The sequence below is a fragment of the Diorhabda carinulata genome, chromosome 4 (genome assembly GCF_026250575.1).
Source record: "Diorhabda carinulata isolate Delta chromosome 4, icDioCari1.1, whole genome shotgun sequence".
Taxonomy (NCBI): Eukaryota; Metazoa; Arthropoda; class Insecta; order Coleoptera; family Chrysomelidae; genus Diorhabda; species Diorhabda carinulata.
In genome coordinates, this window is record NC_079463.1 from 11699804 (window position 1) to 11719852 (window position 20049).

The 20049-nt window shown below is 32.7% G+C and overlaps 1 non-coding gene across 1 annotated transcript; it reads left to right on the forward strand.

Moving 5' to 3' along the window:
- Positions 1-2508: 2508 nt before the first annotated feature.
- Positions 2509-2582, forward strand: Trnai-aau (transfer RNA isoleucine (anticodon AAU)). Its single transcript has one exon. It is a non-coding gene; the product is annotated as a tRNA-Ile (tRNA).
- Positions 2583-20049: the final 17467 nt, after the last annotated feature.

Genomic DNA, 20049 nt, shown 5'->3' on the forward strand with positions numbered 1-20049 from the left:
GTGGGGAACAAAAATCGTATTAAAATGGCAAAGTTACTTCGAATTTGGATATATTAGCATCATCTTATTTGATATTGTCACTAGATTTTAGTATAATCACCCTGAAAAATATAAATACATCATGAAATGTAAATGAACAATACCTAAGGAAGCTTTATCTGTTAATACATTAGATTGATTTCCAGCTTCTTCTTTTTTTCTTCGAATACAAAACCAATTTTGTTAATTTCTTTAAATATACGTTTTGTCAACATCAAGCGTTGCTTTTAACAATCTTCCTCTTATATTAAGTCGATTCTGGATGCTACCCAAGGAGCTATTTTGGTATGTTTTCTGTTGTATTTTTCATAGAAGATATACATCGCTGATCAAACTGGAAGCAGAAAATCCACCATTATGGCATAGCTATCATATTTCGGCAGAATTACAACTAGTGACTGGACTTTCAACCAGATATAGTAATCTAGGAGGCCATCCCCATGCTCACAGATGATCTGGAATTGAAACTGCACAAGGTTTTTAGTTAGTGACTAGAATTTCTGTATGGGAGCTTTACAGTTTGTTACATAAGATAGCATTAGATAGCTAGTGTATGGTCTCCTATATCAACTACACATGACCACTAGGTGGCAGCAGAACGGACGTCAAGTAGAAACGTCAGTGGCACTCCTGCGCTTATTTTTGATCTTGTAAATAATATATGTTCGATTAATAAAATAATACTCAAAAAGTCCTTACTATAATTTAACAAGTTATAAAACATGTAACACAGTTTGCCTAGTGACGTCAAAATGTTCAAACCAAGATGTCCGATTAGTTTTTCCAAGGAGTTAGGCACGATGGTCATATCAGGAGGCCCATGTGTCGTGACCTCTTACTGTCATAACCATGCACTACCACAGTTGTTTATTATTCTATTTCTCTTTGCTAGTTTTATCTAATTATTTAGCTTCTCTCTACTGTATCTCTATTCTCATTTTTAATTGGACCTGGTCTTCCCATTTATTCATTTCTTCTGATTGATGAACTCGAATTATGGTTTAAATAGGCTTTAATACTACAAATTTCATTGTCTGGTTTCTTTTTTTCTCAAGAATTTCATTTCAGGAATTATTACTTCATTTTAATCGTGTCAAGCTGCTTATTTGGTTTTATTTCACGTGGTATTTATTTCCCATCCAAAAATAAGGACTTCAGATTTTCATCTATGGTGTTTCTTCAAAGACAAAAGGATGGTTTTACTGCTCTCGATGTAATTTCCCATGGCAAAGTTATTAAAATTTTATTATAGCTTGTTGTTGAGCATTTACACATTTCTTTTAATCTTTTTTAAGGCTATGACTACCGTAAATAGTAAAGGTATCATCACATTTCCTTGTTACTTTGTACTGTTTCTAATCATTTTTCTTTTTACATACTTTGACGAAAATTAAACCCATGAAGCATATGTTCTCACTTTTCTCGTATATCTCAGTATAAATATTGATTTTTGCTCGCTCCTTCCCTTTCTTAATCCTTATCGAGATTCTTAAGTGTTTAAAATAGTATTAAGAAAAGTCTTTAACATATTTGACCTCTTTTTACTCATCTGCACAATAATATAAATTTCTAAGGAAGTCGTAATTTACTGCTTTGCTCTCCCACATTAAAGAAGAGGCAATTTTTTATATTTAGTCCATTGTTGTGCAATTTTTCATATAATAAACGTGCTTCAATTCAAAGGAAATTAGAATGCGTGATTTGTTGAAGAATATAAAGTTCGTCTGACACTTGAGACGAGTGAGTGGGCTCATTTTAACAATGAAATTGAATTAGTCTGGGAAAATTGATCTAAAAAACAATATTTATCTCATTTTTAAGGCTAAAATAATTTTTTTGAGACGATTATTTTGTTAAGAAAGGACATGTTAAAATATTTAGACATAGATTTGATCGAAAATTCTCTTTATATCTTACATAGCTGACTTGACGAACTTCATTCCAACAGTTAATAAATATTGTCTTATTTTATTATCAAACTTAATTGAATGATATAATACTTTCAATACAAAAAATTTACTCAATAGTTTATTAGAACTACAATTCTACCTATTAGGTAGGCAAGCATTCATACACCTCTGAACTGTGCGTAGTGGATCTCCTCAAAACTATTCGTAACTCAGAAACAGGAAGGTTCTTTGTCTCACTGTACCCTCAACTTTCAAGCAGTACATATGCCGTTGTAGTCACATCTGTGGATAGTCTCCAAGTGGAGTAGTCTGTAGAGATGAATGTAAACACCTAAGGTCTCTCTTCCAATCAACAGCCCTGCGTAAAAATGCGCAAAATATGACTAGTGGCTGGTCTTTTAATGTAGCTCCAGCAAGCTCATGGTTAACAGTTCTCTTACTTCAGAATAAATTAAAAAATAACTTTATTTTTTTAGAATTTACCTTTTACAACAAATATATTATTTTAATAATTCTCGCTTATTTCACCATTACAGTAATTGAAAGAAATTTTTTAAATGGCCCATTAGCTCAGTTGGTTAGAGCGTCGTGCTAATAACGCGAAGGTCGCGGGTTCGATCCCCCCATGGGCCAAATATTTTTTGTTTATTTCGTTTAATTTAATTTCTTATGTCTTTTTTATTAAAACGTTTTCGATAGCGAATGTTTGTACCTATAAAATTCTTTGACCTAAACACAACTATTATCATCGAGTCTAAATAATCTTGTGGTGGTTTTTTTTGCATTTGTAACATTTTGAAAATTATATTCCGTTCCTCAGTCTTATGTTTTTCTTAGTGTCATTGCTTATTATGATTTTGAATACTACCAATGCCTTTACCTCCCCAAGTATTCAGAGAATAATTTCATGGGCTGATTTATCTATCCCTACTGTGAAGATAACCTCAAATTATCTAGATGGAAACGTTTTTATAGCTCAAATAATGCTTGCACAAACAAGTCTTGGTCGATGGTTTTCCTCGTGATGTGCTAGAATTGTGTTATAAGTATACATCTTTTGTCTTTTATTTATGATTTTCCACAGTTTACTTTACAATTAAGCTTGTGGTTCCTCATTTTTCGAGTTGTGTCTCTATATAAAAAGATTTTATTACTATGATCGTTTTATTCAAGTTGAGCAATAATTAATTCATTTGTAAGTAATTGGCAATAGTTAACATAAATATGAAACAACAATTTTAGAATAAAACAAAAATAATCGAAACATCTCGTTATCGATATCGTTGAAGCATGACTTCGAAGTCTCACGATGTAACAAAAAAACACCAAACATGAAAGTGTTCAATTTCCAATATCAAATAAACAAACAAAAGGATAATTTGTTTGTTTTTCTGTTAGTTTGGGGCTTTGTAAGCTTATTATTTTAACTTTTCAGAACCATATTAGAATTAGAGAAATATCTGTAGTTTATAATAAAATGACACAACTAATACAGATAAAAAATATGTTGCATTAAAAATAGTTATTATCAGAGAACGGATTTATAGCCAGAATTGATCGAAAATGTTAACCAATATGAATAAGCTGAGTCATAAGAGGACGGATATATAGCCAAAGTTGATCAGGGATAGTCAACCAAGATGAATATGAAGTAGTTGAAAGAACAGAGGACGAAAATATAACCAAAATTGACATAAAAAATTGCCAGCATTATTCAGAAATTGTATATGGAGTAACTGAATCATCAGAGGACGAATATATGGCCAAAGTTGTTCAGAAATTGTCAACCAAAATGAATATGCAGAAGCTGAATCATCATAGGACGAATATATGGCCAAAGTTGTTCAGAAATTGTCAACCAAGATGAATATGAAGTAGTTGAATGATAAGAGGACGAATATATTGCCAAAATTGTTTAGAAATTGTCAACCAAGATGAATATGCAGAAGCTGAATCATTAGAGGACGGATATATAACTAAAATTATTCAAAAATTGTCAACCAAGATGAATATGGAGTAGCTGAATCATCAGAGGATGGATATATGGCTAAAGTTGTTCAAAAATTGTCAACCAAGATGAATATAAAGTAGCTGAATCATCATAGGACGGATATTTAGCCAGAATTGTTCAGATATTGTTAACCAAGATGAATATGAAGTATCTGAATGATTAGAAAACGAAAATATAGTAACATCTAATCTGCTAAGCCATGTTTATATGTAAAAAACTGTTTTCTGTTTAAGTTAAGCTACGATAAATATTTGAAAAGTAATTCTAAATGAAACATAGATGGAAAACTCTTAATTCAGACACTTACAAAAAACAAATAAATCAATTTCAAATATTGAGTAGCCCACGATTGTCAACATCTTGTTGATCAACATTTATCTCTTCTTAGTAGAGGGAGGATATGAATTTTTTAAGGTCATTGTATAGGGTAGAGTTGTACGTATAAAAAAGTTTGGCCAAAAGGACCTCTTTGAATACTTTTTCAGAAACTTATTAACTCCGCAGTCATTTAGAGTAGATACCTGGAATCAGACGATTTCATGTAGGGTTGTAGAATTTGTTGGTACGTTTTGAATAGGAAGGGGGCATTTCGCAGGGCTCTTGTATAACTATGAGTTTCCCCCGAGATTCTTTGAAATTCATATATCGTCTTTGCTAGACTGTCTACTTTATTTTGATATATTTATTTACACACGAAGCCACCATGCTAATGAAAAACAATGAATGATATTCTAATAAAAAGATAATACCCAATGCAATTAAGTAAAAGTCATGGAAAGTGGATGGTTAGTTATTCGATCTATTTGTAATGAAAATGAAATTGGTTATGATACACATATGCTCTTTGATTTCTGTTTAATTTCTGTATAATTGTATATAGAATACTGATAAAAATTATTCAAGAATATGATATTACATTTATTATATTTAATTTTCTGCGTAATTTGACAGAAAATAAACGTCGTAAAACGTTGAGGGAGTTGAATCATTACAGGAAACTACTGCTTTAATTGATGCAGGTCATACTGTTAATGAAGTATGAATAGATAACTCCTAGGGCAGCCAACTTATAAGGACTAAAACATCTTTAAAACATCCTCACGGTAAAAGTGGACGTTTTAATATTAGAGAATTTGAGTCGGATGATTCAGTTTTTTTTTTAATATAAATGTTTCGAGAGATTTTATATCTAAATAAGTTGTCCTCTGGGATATACTTTTTAATAAAAACTGGCGAAAACAGCTCAGATTCCGAATCGTCAAATATTCTGCTATCAACGTTGCACGAGTGTGAATCTACTATTATCCTAATGTAAATCAGTTTATAAAGTGATTTTAATTTAGTTAAGAGAACACCCAGTTGATAGACTAAATATTACGTCACTTTTGTAAACCATATATATAGTCATTCCGTAAAAAATCAGTTCTCCAGTAACAAACCTAACATTAATTCTGGATTTTGTAATTTATTCACCCAGTATTTCGATATTTTTATCAAAAGATTTTTAATAAATATGTCGATGATAACCATTTAAATAAAATACAGAAAAGTTGAATTTCTTTTACAGTTTTTGAGATATGGCAACGCTGATTGTTTGACATTTTCAATGGTGAACGTATTCAGGACGTGAGTGCTATTTGAGTTGTTCACAGATACTTGAAATATCCATCTTGGTCAAAAAATAGAATAAAATGGTAAACATTTCCGTACGATGATTTTCTATGACTTTCGACGTGGATTATACCAACATCGCTGTACCTATCAACTCGCTTCGACTTTTGGTGATGAAGTATCATCTCGAGTCATCGTGTTTAGATGGTTTTCTGGATTCAATCTTGGTTGCCTTTCTCTATACGATGAATTTCGTGAAAGTCGTCTAAACTACTTGGACATTTGTTCGCGTTGGATACCCCATAATTGACAATCGTTAAAAAAAGCTCGTGTCGATTAGAGCAAAGAAGTGTTGAAAAAAATTCCATCGCGGTGCTTCAAAAGACGTCTAAAAAATCGTGACCTGCTCCATGATGTAAAGACTACAAGGTGTGCTATAGCGCACCAGCTGGGAAGCAGCCAATGAGAATTCGCTCCCAAAGAGATGCGCAGAACGAGTCTAAAATGAGCCCTCGGGAAGAAGACACCTTGTAGTCTTTACATCATGACCTACTCAAACAGATTTGTTCCCGCACGAAACACTTCGAAGTAAATGGTAGCCTGTTTTTTCTCAATAACTGGACATGTCGCCACCGTTCCATTAGAGCAACATAGAACAGTCAATTTTGAATGGTATACCAGCATTTGTTTACTAGAAGTATTGGAAAAAATCAAGGAAACCAATCGTAGAAGACAAATGATTCTTCACCACGATATTGCGAGCTCTCACACATCAGTTCAAACAAAAACGTTTTTGAACAGTCAAAACATCGAATTGATGGGTCATTCGCCATAAAGTCCATGCTTGCCACCCAACGATTTCTTCTTAATCCCGCAAATTAAAAATAAATTGCGACATCAACTGCACCCGAAGAAGTGATTGAGTCGTTTAAATCACATGTTTTGAAGGTATCTCAATCGATAATTATTTCAAACGCATGCTAAAGTATATTGATATTAATGAGAAATAGTTTGCAGAAGAATGAAGCCATATTCAATTATAAATATTTGTTTTTATTTGTCTATCTCAAAACTTAAGTAGCAACCCTCGTATTGGTACTTAATACGTACTTTCCGAATGAACTATGGCGCTTTTGTTATTAATACAAATCGTAAATGAATTAAAATCCTTATCTAAATGATCAATTGAAGTAACAATTGATCACAATTTGCTTGAAAAATAATCTCGGACACACCTGGGCGAGTACAACATTTATCTTTTAAACACACTTTTGTGCCACTTTTCAATTTCACTAGTTTCTCGACGACAAGTGGTCCAATGAATGCCTCGAGGTTTTTATTATTTTCTTCGACGACATCTTCAATTTACCGCGGGCTAGTGAATTTCTCCGATGCGACTACCTTTTTATAGGCGTGCATAAGGAACATTGTAAATTTTTCTCTTAAAAGAAATCACTAATAACGTTATTGTATGCATAAATACAAGAAATAAATTTAGAACAACTATTATAAAATATTGGTGATCTACTGGATCGATTATATTAATAATGAAAGAAGAAAATCCCAACATCAACCAACACCCTCGCGAAATAATTTTGATTCTTGCTCAATAAAAATAGTGTCCACCATCTTGGTGTATAACATATCGGGGGTAGTTCAAATATCGGGACTACAAGGAGGATCTTTTAGTGTTTCCAATTCGTTCAACGTTTCCATCGAAAGTTAAGTTGTCTGGCGTTTTATTGCTTCAATATCGCACTACGGATTGTAATAACGTTTTGATTTGTGGACAAGTTTCACCATGTTTTTTAGGAAGTTACCCCTCTTATGTTCCAAAAACGGTACACAACAACTTTCCCGCTGCCAGTATAACCTTCGTTTCAATTGGCGCGCCTTCATATTCCAAGTTTAATCTGTGATGAGTATTCGATGCAATGAATTTTCTCCTTTGAGGGCATCCATTAATTTCGTGAGCTCAGAATGAGGCAGGGAGGAGTTCAATAGAATCTCACCAAATCTAATTTAAAACGTGGGGATAATAGAAAATCTCACATCAACTTCAAAAAAATAAAGGAAGATATTAAAGAAAGATATGTGGCATTTATTTCGCTTCTGGTGTAAAGCTGCAGAACCACAGATCAGCTCTTCATGAGGCTCGACAAGAAAGTATAGTCAGGATTAAACCAATGCCTCGTGGTAAAGAGCTGTTGTGCGTTGGGGATGAAAGTTTGGAATGGATAGACGAAGAAAACGTAGAAATTTTCCGTGACTGTCTTCCAGCATTAGCAGATATCACAGATGACATGTGTCCAATTATTTCAATCGAAAAAATACACGAGTCTCCGTGGATTGAGTAGAAATTTTAGAAAAGTTTTGTTTTTTTCTGTTTTTACTTTGATTTAAATAAATTAACTATACAAGGTCATTTAGGGGAACAGGTGTTTTTGAAGTGTTGTACACGGGCGCTCATGGTGGGAAGGGCACGTGACTGGTATCTAACGTTTCCTTTGTTCATAGCGTTTACATTTCAGTCATTGAGATGGAGCCGTGGACGCTAGACCAACGCTTGTACGCGTATGATAGTTTTGTGCGAAATGATGAATCCGTAACTGCTTTTCAGCGAGATTTCTTGAATAAATACTAAAAACTATTAAAAAGGTGCACAAGAGTTTTATTGGCCCCTAGAATAGGATTTTAACAACTAGTATATTTGTAACAATAAAAGTTTTACAACTTTTTTATCGTTTTCGAAGTGCACCTTATGGATGTGTGGTTGTTTTTATCTCTATTGTTTATAAAACAACAAAATTAGTTCTGGCTTTGTTGTTTACCTCTATTGAAGTTTGAGAGAAAGTCGTAATTTTCGCGAATAAGTACTTTTAAAAAAAGGGGTATGCGATCCCTGTTGTTCTCTACGCTTCGTAACAGACCAATCTAACATCCACTTTTACTAAATTTTTGGCGCGCTTATTCAAAAAGTTTATATTTGAACCACCCTCGTACTATTATTCTACATTCTTTTCGGTTATAAACTGGAGAATATAGTTACTTACTATCCATAAATTTGGGTTTTTAGGTAACAAATATTCTCTCTCCTAAATAATGTCTGCACCAGCCTTAACAGCCATCACTCCACTGCAACAACTTTTTTTGATTTTTCGATTGTGTTAATCATATTTTAAGAAATTACAGTATTAATGTTTTAGGATTAAAACCTCTCGCATGGCTTAAGTCATATCTTACCAACAGAAGTCAGCTTGTAAGGGTTGATTCAACGACGTCTTCTTGCAAGTCAATAGAATGTAGAGTGCACCAAGGCTCAATACTAGGCCCTATTTTGTTTATTCTGTTTATAGACGACATCGGTTAAGTAGACGATAAAATATGTCTTTTTACAGACGATATTAGTTTCTCTTGGAGCAACCCTGATCTCATGACTTCATAGAACCATATCTAGGGACCTAATCTCCCTCAAATCATGGTACCATTCTGTCTCTTAACGTTTCTAAAATTAAAAATTTATCATATAAAAATACATTGCTGCGTTTTTTATTAAACACCACCATTGAGGTCATTGAATCTGTAAAATTTTTATGGCTTGTTTTGGTTAATTCCTTGCATTGGGAGTTACATATTGCAGCCTTATCTAAAAAATTAAGTTCCTCCAATTTGGGCTGCGATCTATTTCCAAAGAACTGAACTTGTCAGTTTATTATCCCCTTATTGAGTCGCATCCGATATGCCCTTCTCTTCTGGGGTACGTGTGATGCGGCTCAATTTGTGCGAATATTCAAACTACAAAATAGAGCTGTTAGGTATTTACTCGGACTAAACAGCAGCTGCTTACTGCCAGGACTTCTTTGAAACATTAAAAATTCTGACTATTCCTTCCTTATTCATCTTTGAAACCGTTTGCTAATTGGTAAGCACCCTTCTCCAATTTCATCAGCTATCCACTTAGAACCACGGGGCACGACCTTTACATACCCACTCCACGTTCAGAATTAGTTAAGGGCTTAATAGTTTACAATGCAAAAAAATGCACAATCACTTGCCAATTGAAATCAAATCGATATTTGCATTTCGCAATAATTTGAGGGCATATTTACTGGAAAGTGCCTTCTACTTTGTAAACGATTTCTATTCTAATAATATACAATTCCGGGCATTCTGTATGCTGGTTTAATTTTGCTATGAATTTATATATTATATAGACATATTATTTATTTTATTTGTATCTTTATTTAGTTATTTTTATGTTTGCTCTTTAGTTTTTACAAGCTTTTGTCTACAAATTGTAACAATTTTTGACATTTTTGTAAAAAACTTCAAGTAAAACATATTTAGAAATATGTATCAATATTTTCTCAACACGGATCTAAATATCGAATATTTTGACCTTAGTTAAAGCCTTTTTAGTTCGAAGTAAGTAATTCTTTCTAAACCAGCAATATATTTTCTGACGAGATATTTTTCTCATCCTACTCTTTGTCTTATATGCACTTTCTCGATTAGTGCGCTTTCATTTCAAGAGGACTCACATTTAAGAAAGTTTTAAAATTCATTTAATTAAAAATTGATATTTTTAAAAATAAAAATGTGGATAGTCATCAAAAGATTTTATCAAAGCCTAATCTCTAGTCTCTAATCCATTCGAACCAATCAATGTATCTAATACATAAAAAATATCTTCTGTAACAGTATTTCCCGCAACTCTATGAAGAGTCTAAGATAAACAATATTTGGAAAAATATCTAACGTTTTACTAGTTGCGTAATATCACTAAAAACATATTTTCAATATTTCAACCTAAAAATTTTTAAAGGTCTTGTACGAGGTCAAAGAAACGTGAAACCAGATTATGATAATTATGTGAACCCAAATAGCTTTCAATAATGAATATAACAACAAGTTCACAGAACTATTATTTTCGAATTATTAAATTCAAATCTTTATAAAAATCTTTTATATACGTAGTATATTTCAAATATAGATCAGTGCAGTCGAAAAGTATGTTACGGGGGTCATATTTGGAAGCTGTATTAACATAATGACATCAAATTATTCAAGAACTATTTTTTTTTGTTTTCCATGCACTTCTTATGTGCCAACTTATGAATTTTGTATCAATTCGACTGGTTAGAAATTGTAAGCGTTGCATCAGCTCGATGGAAAATAGATATATTTCTTTAATTTTTTATTTCTTATTTTTTAGACTTTTTGATATATTAATGCATCTAAATGTTCTTGATTTTGAGGCTCTTCTGTATTAAAATTTTTGGAAGAAAGATAAAATTTGACGTTTCGACTTTTTTAAGTCTTTATTAAAATTTTAAAACTGAAGAGACCTAAAATCAAAAACATTTATAAGGAAAATAGATTCGACTTTTGTTTGACGTTTTCCTAATTTCTTCAACAAGTAATTGTAATACCTCATAGAAATCCCAGAGGTTAATAACCTCCCAACGATTTCTTTCCGCTGGAACTTACGGGGTTACAATGTTGAAATTTTTATTTAACACTTTTTAAGTAATTTGTTCAGTGATATGAAAATTTATAAGAGATTTTTTTAGTAATAGTAAATGTATCTAGTTCAATAATCAGACAAGTTACCGAATGAACGAATACCAAAAATCATATGTTAAACCCTTGCACTTTTTCCGAAATCTGTGTCAGTGTGTCGGGTGTGGTGCTTACCATATACCCCTTCATATTATCGACATCCTCGTTGTCTCCGTTTTTTATAGAAACGAAAAAAAAAATGTTAAATTCCCACCTTTGAGTTCCGTTCAAAATGAACATGGAAGAGCGATCGTTGATGTTCGATCAAGTCGAAAGTTTTATGTTTCCCAACGACACAGGCGCGTACTTAAATAATTTAACAACTTAGGACCGGTTTCTTCACGTTCTAATAAAGTGCCAAAATAATTATTAGCCACATAACTTAGGTAGGAATTTTTAATTGTCGAATAAATATTTACCGTTTCTTCACCCTACTTGGTTTAAAACCGAACTAACTAATAAGTTTTTGTCACTTTATTATATATACTAGGTTTTACCCGTGGCTTCGCTCGCATCGAATCCATTAAATAAGTATCAGAAATCATTATAATAGAAATATATCAATATGATAAGTTTATTTTATTGCTTGATTAGTATTATCGATTTTTAAAAATTACTACAAATAATAAAGTTTCAAAACATGCTTTATTGAAATACAATAACAAATAACAAATAGATTTTCCTGTAAGCTACGGCAACTGCTATTTTCTGGTCTTTTCTGACGGAAATTAGTAATAAGATGAGCAAAAATATTTTTTTCTACGACCGTGCGTTTTAACCCATTTTCCCGCACGCATTTTAGTTTTGAAAGTGTCACTTTCCCGCACTAGTGCGGGAAAGTAAAATTATGCAAATTTTTACCTTATTAGATAGTTTTTTGCTTCTGAGATTATAACTATTGTTACTACAGGTAAATAAATATTTACGAAATAGTCCATCAAATAAAAATTAAACCTTTTCTAGCTTTTGTAGCATTTTTAATTTTTTGAAAATATAAAATAATACAGATATTTTTTATATAACCATGTAATTGTTACTAAAACATCAAAGTTGTTCAAAACGTCATGGAAGTGACCGAAGTGACCAAAGTGCAATCTTCTTCTAAATTAAACCACATTAAACCGAATCCGATACAATAATATTAATGGATTTATCCGACGAAGAACTTCCCGAAGCCATTTTGAAGGCTGCAAATGAAACTAATTCCGAGCTGTTACCTGCCAAATGACTTAAAACCGTTGCCGTCACCGTCATCTTTATGCGACCTGCAACCGATGCCATCCTCATCGACGTCATCTACCTTCCAGTTGAAACCAAATAACTTACTAGTCTACAGAATGCAACAAATTGTGTTTTCAATATTAATATTTATAATAATTAGTAGTTTTTAGTTAAAGTTTTGTATATTATTATGTTTGTTTGAATAAAATAATTTTAGAAAAATTGGTTGGTATACTTTTTTGTATATACGGTTGTAGAAAAAATAATGTTCCTAACTCATGCGTAAAGTGTCTTTCCCGCACTTGACCGCTTGCCCGATTTCCGCTCCGCGTCGTTCGGGACAACTGCAGTCGCGTGCGGAAAAGTATCACTTTCCGCACTTGTTAGGAAAATAACTATTCCAGTTCCTCTTGATGCGTTGAGAAAGAAGAATCCACCATTGCCGGAGTCTATTGTACGTAAAACTTGATGGAAAACATAATTTTACTCTGGAAGTAATTGAGGGACTAATTCCGTCACTTGATGTTGTAGTCCTATGAAAAGATAATCTAGATCTCGAGAAATTTCATTATTATTGACATTTTTTATTCATTAGAGGATGATTGTGATATTCCATTGTAGGGTATTATGGAAATCCAGTATCATTAAATACGGACCACTCCTTACACATGAAATTTCGACGGCGCGTGGTATCTGCTCGAACAATTCTTCTAGCCTGTGATTGTTCTGGCGTTTCTATCGCTCTTCTAGCTACCCGCTGCTGAGCGACTTGGGTCTGAAAAGGTGTTTCAGCAGCTCTCAAATCACTTTGTCACCTTGCTTCCTGTTGTCTTCTCTGCAACTTTTACTGCACGGGCCCGTGACGAATTTTTAGATAATGTAGATTTACGCTTCCAAGGCATTTTTTAGACATACGTTTTCAGTGACAGTTGAAAATAACAATGGTACTTAACCTCAAAATTTCAAACAGCTCAAACTATAGTCAATTGAATTGGGGGTTTGAACTTCACTACTGTATGTTAGATGGCGCTGAAGTAACAAAATGTTGATATTTGTTGACAAATTTTTTTTATTTTTGTAAAAAATATTTTTTTTAATAAAAAGTATACTATGCTACTTCTAGTACCTTCCAGAATATGTGTACAAAGTTTCATGATGATTCGTCAAGTAGTTTTTGCGTCAAAGCCTAACAAACGTTCAGGCTTTCACATTTAAAATATTAGTAAGGTTTTAACCTTTCGTCGGGCACATTTAATCTATAAAATGAGTAGAATATATTTTGGTCTACCAAGATTTTGTGCTTCACAACAGAGAGTAGACCTTCCAACTATCTTCCCAATGGCTTTTAAAGGGTCATAGACGAAAAACCTATAGAGGTAGCTGAATTCAAGGAACTTGTCGGATTACTTTATCTGGCTGAGGTACTAAGGAGTGATCGTCAATCCTTGGAAGAACTGAGAGGTTAGGACGGATATTGAGTGAAACGATTTCATTAATTAAAAGATTAAATAAAATTTCTTGTGAAGTGCACTCGATTTGATAATATTAACACCAGAAAAACTAGAAGCACTGCCATACAAAGTTGTTCCAAATATCACTCAGCTGTTAAATTTCCATAAAAGAAATATAGACTAATAAATTTCCTTGCCCAAATATAATTTTTTTAGGGCGCTGGGTGGAGGTTTTCTCAAGCCCAGTATGAAGTATTGTGTAGATTTACTGTACCATTTGAACAAAACGTTTTAAAATACTACGGTATTTAGATCATTTGGATTTTCATCACAATGCCTCATGAATATTTCATAAAATTCCTTTCTCAAGAGTTTCATGAACAAGTGGAACTTTGTATCGGTACAGTTTTTATTTCTTTAAAAACTTTACTACAAACGACTGATTAATATTTTATTGCAAGACAATTTCTGTTGCGTTGTCTTCTATTGGCAGCAAAATATAGAAATTAGCATCGTCGCTTATTCCCTATCGTCATTAAAACTTCTATCCTCTCTTTTTCGGTTAAGGGAATCATAATAAGAAAGGTATTTGATCTCTCAGATGAATTGCGTCCATTCAGGTTACGAATAATATTGCGCTAGAGTTAACAAATAGTCTACTGTTGGTAACACTATGAAAGATGCCTATATAGCAATCGTCCATGTATTGAATAAGGAAAGAAATAAGAGAAAAAAAGTTCTTCGATTGACGTTTGTGTCGATGCGTCATTATATTTGCACGTGTTTTGTTAAGGTTAATGTTGAAGTAGTCACTAGTTGGAGAAATATGTGTTGGTCTGATAATTATAGTTTATATTGAAAAAAATTGATGGGAAAAAGAAAACGGTCAAAAAATTTCATCATCGGACAAAAAATTGTAATGATCAATTTTATGACAAACGGAATAAGCTTGTTCTGAAATTTTCTGTATTCCAATCAATTCTTCATCGAACAAATCTTCTAAATCTCGAAAAGCATCCATATTAAATATTTAATTATTTGTATGACGAATATTTCCAAAAATTAACTAATCAAATATAGGTACCTATAATAAACATACAAACCATTTTTGATGTATATTAAAGGTTTAGTTTCTACTAAATTCTCTCATTGACAACCTAATAACTTATTTGACAAATAACTCGGTTTACTCGGAGGTTTACTTTATTAGTAGGTGAAGACACCGAATTTTTGATTATTCGGTAAATAATAGTTAGTAGCGACTTTATTAGGAAGTGAAGAAACCCAGCCTTACTTAGATAACTGTTTTCTATATATCAAATCATCCGCTGAGGGGTGGATAGGACAGCAGTTGCAATTACTGCTATTGAAATGCCTCGTATTACCTCTCGTAATAAAAGAGAAAAAAAACTAATTTTGAAACAGAAGAGACCTAAAATTAGGAACATTTAGAAAAATTATTATTGCATTGAGTAGCCTAGTGTAAGTAAGATGTATTATAAGTGCAAGTAAAAAAAACCTAGATGACTTTGTAAATATACAAGTAACAATATAAAAATCGAATTTTATTTATTTTACTGAAGTATTGAAAGAATGTTTGAAAAATTCAATTTTCAAGATGTTATTTATGTGATAAAATCAGGAACAATATGTCATTTCTTATATATAAAATAGGATAGGAAAATGATCTAATTATGAGGATATATTGAAAAATTCTTAGCCTACTATAGAACCAAACCAAATTTCAATGTCAAAATATTTTATTACTCAACATATTCTCCTCTTAATTGGATACAGCGAACCTGCAACGTCTCTAGAACTTTTTTTCAGTTAAGGAAAGAGATGATGGTCGGACGGAGCCAAATCTGGTGAATAAGGGGGGTGTTCAAGTAATTTAAACCCTAAATCACGAATTTTTTGAATGGCAACATGGGATTTGTGTGCAGGGACGTTGTCCTGCAAAATCATAGCACCTTTGGATAGCTTTCCGCGTCTTTTCTCTTTAATTTTTTCCCGTAGAGTGGTCAGTAATGTCGAATAGTAATCTCCAATTATTGTTCTACCTTCATTTAAAATATCAATCATGATTACTACATGGCAATCCCAAAAAACTGAAGCAAGAACGTTTCCAGCAGATTTATGGACCCGAAACTTTGGTTTCGTGTCGCCATTCCATCGATTGTTGATTCGTTTCTGGATCGTAGAAATGTATTCAAGTCTCATCCCTAGTAACAATTCGGTTTAAGAAGTCTAAGAAGAAATATTCAGTGCTTCAGATATCCGTTTTAGCTCAATTCAACGGTCTGATAAAATCATGTTATGATATTTTCGGGGACCGATACAGAAACTGGCCTTTCCGATCGGTCATCATCTTCAATGGAAAATTTACTTCTTTTGAAGCTTGCAGTTCAATTTCTCGATTTTCACAATTTCGGTGGACATTTTTTTTCTTTTAATTTATTGCGTAATTCTAGTTTACTTTTGTGACGTCAAACTTTACTTTGACACTTCTATTAAGTTATTGTACGTTGCTATGGTAACGCAATATTTTGTTTATACAGAGAACTGGTCTAGATTTCAATACATCTTCGTATATCTCCTATAAATATTTACATGAAACAAAATGCTATAAATCAAATCTTCTGTTCTCTACAAGAGGAAGACAGTGAACACTTTTAACTATTCTTACATCCAGTTGCATGCTTAGATTTTTGACTTTTTGTTTCCAGTCTACTCCAATTCATTAGTTTTAATGGATTTGAGTTAATTTCTCTCATTGAGAACAATAAAAATTGTTTTGGTGAGGTTAAAAAAGCATGATTATCAAGAGGCTCTAACTTAACAAGATTTTCAGCGATTGTGGAGTCTTTGTTGGGGTTTTTACAAGAAAAAGAGAGAAAACTTGAACAATTGTGGACCTCGGTCAAAGCAAAATAGTAAATAGTTAGGTTTGATGATCTAGATGGCCAAATAAATAAACTTACACGTCCTATCCATCCATGACATATATATGATCTGAAAAATGCCGAACATATATGGAATAATCATCATATTGTAAGAATATGCCCCGAAGAATGGCTAAGGGTACTACAAAGAGGCAGCTCGTTTCTTAAAAAGAGTAAATACCTCTCTCCATTATCGATCTCATTAAAAAAAACTGACTTAATCATTTGTCCGCTTAGAATCCCGCACTACACATTTATAGACCAACCAACCTGATGATTGATCTACATCCAAAGAGGATTCGTTTCGGATCAGTGGTGCATAATTATAGCGATTTTCTCCACCATTACTATGAAACGTAACCTCATTTATTCTCATTATTAGTAATATTAGCTTCACATTTAGATAACGCCATCTAGCGGCAATAATAAGATTATTAGAAGAACATTTTAAATCACTGCAAGTAGGCAGTAAGAGCTTTTCATCCGGAATAAATTTTTTATTTCCGTTTAGGCGAACCAGCATTTTTTCTTTCCAGAGGTATAGGGATGCTCTACCAGCCTTACCTGACAGCTGAGATGTGCTGTGCTATCAAGAGTTTGGGCGAAGCTCCCATCCGCCTCACTTCAAATTGTCTTAAAGCAACTAACACACGGAATGGCATTGTCCATAACTTCAGGTGTTTGATGAGTACCTATCTGTGTTTTGTACTCTATTTTCCCTTTCTGTTCTCTCCATAATTCCGCAAACGTGTCTATCGTATTCCGCTTTTTCCTGTCACTGGGCATGGTTTGTATTAACTCCTGGAAACCAGGAAGTTTTCCAACACATGCCATAACTTGTTCTCTTTCTTTAGCCCACCTACTACATTCTGCGTACACATGTTCTGGATCATCAGTTTTCCCGCAATTTTCGTAAATATTTGTCGCCATTTTGTCTATCCTGTGGATGAAACTGACAAAAAAACGTGACGTGTTAGGAACTGAGTGAAGTAATAGTTCGTCTGCACTCAATCCAGCTTTTTTGGGCCATTTTCTTGTTTCCTGGCCGTCTAGCGCAAGGGCGAACCAGCCTAATAGACGCCTTTGATGCAATTCTTAGATATCTCGGATCACAAAAAGGATATCGGCTTATTTTAATGTTAATTTAATTTACTTTTGAAAGTCCTAGGGTAAACCATACAGTCATTGGACACCCATAGGTATTGGACACTTGCATTTAGAATCCTACTATTAGAATTGTTTGTAGTTTTGTACATTCTATCATAGATATAATATCCATGTAATATTCGTCCACCCAGCTTTCCAGTCAATTACTTAGTGGTCGTTGATCATATTGTTTTCGGTAACCTTCAATTTATCGTGTCGGTGCTTATGTTTATCGTATGGTGAAAATATTAGTAAAAGTGATGTTGAACAGAAAGTTTTTCAATTATTGAGCATTGAGCAGATATTGGACAGATGGCCAAAGTACTACAACTTTATTTCATTTCGTTTTCTAGATGGATTGTGGGAGTTTCTGGGCAACCTCTAACAAAGATTACTACTAGACGTTGTGCATTCCCATATTAAATCAACAATATTAGAAAGCGTTTTTAAAGTGAGTGGCCTTTATCTACTGGATGCAGGCACTACAATTTAAACCAAATGTTTAGAAAGCTCAAAAAATAAAATCAATGGCAACGAAGAAGAAGAACAAAACACTGTAATGGAGTAGCAAACGTTTCAAAATATTGTTGAAAATTAAAAAATAAAACAATTTGAAAGGATGAAAGGATTTCTAGACACGAGTAACAACAATTATTTTTTTGTCCTGTTTAGAATAAAGCGATATTTTAAAAAAGAAATTAATAATGAAGAAGACTCGCTACAAAATGAGTTAACCACCTTAGCTAATAATGACTTAACTAATGACTTAACTAATGATTTAACTAATGACTTAATTAATTACTTAACTAATTACTTAACTAATTACTTAACTAATTACTTAACTAATTACTTAACTAATGACTATAGAACAGTTACAGATATAGAAATCACTAAGTTTACTAACCAGCCAACTACAAGTACAGTTGTGAATGTGGTTCCAAATGTTGCTATTAACAAATTTGTCCAATTCCTTGGTTAGCTAGAGTCTCCTAAACGTATAGGAAAACGAGAAACTGAACGGCTGCCATATGTAATAACTTGTCGCAAAGATAATACTAGCAACGAAACGTGCAAACAAGATATAGAAATAAGAACAGAAAATAGGAAACTTGATCTAAAGGAAGATGCAGATAGACAGAGAGCAAAGTAGAGGATATAGAACTTAACAAATAAAAATAACTTAATGCTCAAAAGAAAGCCACTTAAGTCTCGTCAAAAACCAAGTTTCCACCTGTCACTAAAATGGTATGCAATATTTGTTTTGAAATTTTGAAAGAAATTAGGTCACCTGCGATTTTTGTAAGAAGTTAATTCATCGTCCATCCCATCAATTCACACACAACATATTTCAGATTATAACGATTCCTTTCTATGTCACATATGTTATAAGGAAGAATCCGAAAGGGATAACGAAAGTAGAGAAGAAGAAAGTATAGAAGAAGAAGAGAAAGAAAAAGCATCAACATTGAGGTTTATAAAAGTGAAAGGAGTTAACTAATCGTAGGATAATGTTGATGGAGTAGAAGAAATTGGGCAAGGGGTTAAATCGAAGGGGGATGTAAATATAATAGAATATGGAATATGGAATAAGGGGTCAAACAATCGAATGTTGATGTAGGTAGAAAAGAACTTGTACAAGGGGATATACAATCACAGAATGATGTAGATAAATGAGAAGAGGAAGAAGTAGAAATGTTTGTAGATACGGAAGAAGATGCCAAAGAAATAGATGAATTATATGAAATGTATATTTGTCAAACACGAGCCAGTTTTTAGTATATAACTAAAAGGTTAGGTATAGGTCTTAGACACCAAGGTAGAAAGTATACTTATAAAATAATGTCCAATAATTATATAAATAATGACCAATAACTGACAATAACATTTCGCGAAATTAGTTTTCCTTTGTAATAAATTATTATAATTTACTTTTTTTATCTGATAGTTTAATAAAATTCGTATACAATGGTATACACACACACACAATATATGAAACAACGCCTTCTAGCATTCACGTAGCTAATTAAATTGCTACTTTTTCAATTTTATATTTTCATATACGCCCTAAAATTTTGATAATAATTTCTGGGGGCCACACAAACATATCATACGATGATTTCCTGTTAAAATAGATTATTGTATAATATATTTAG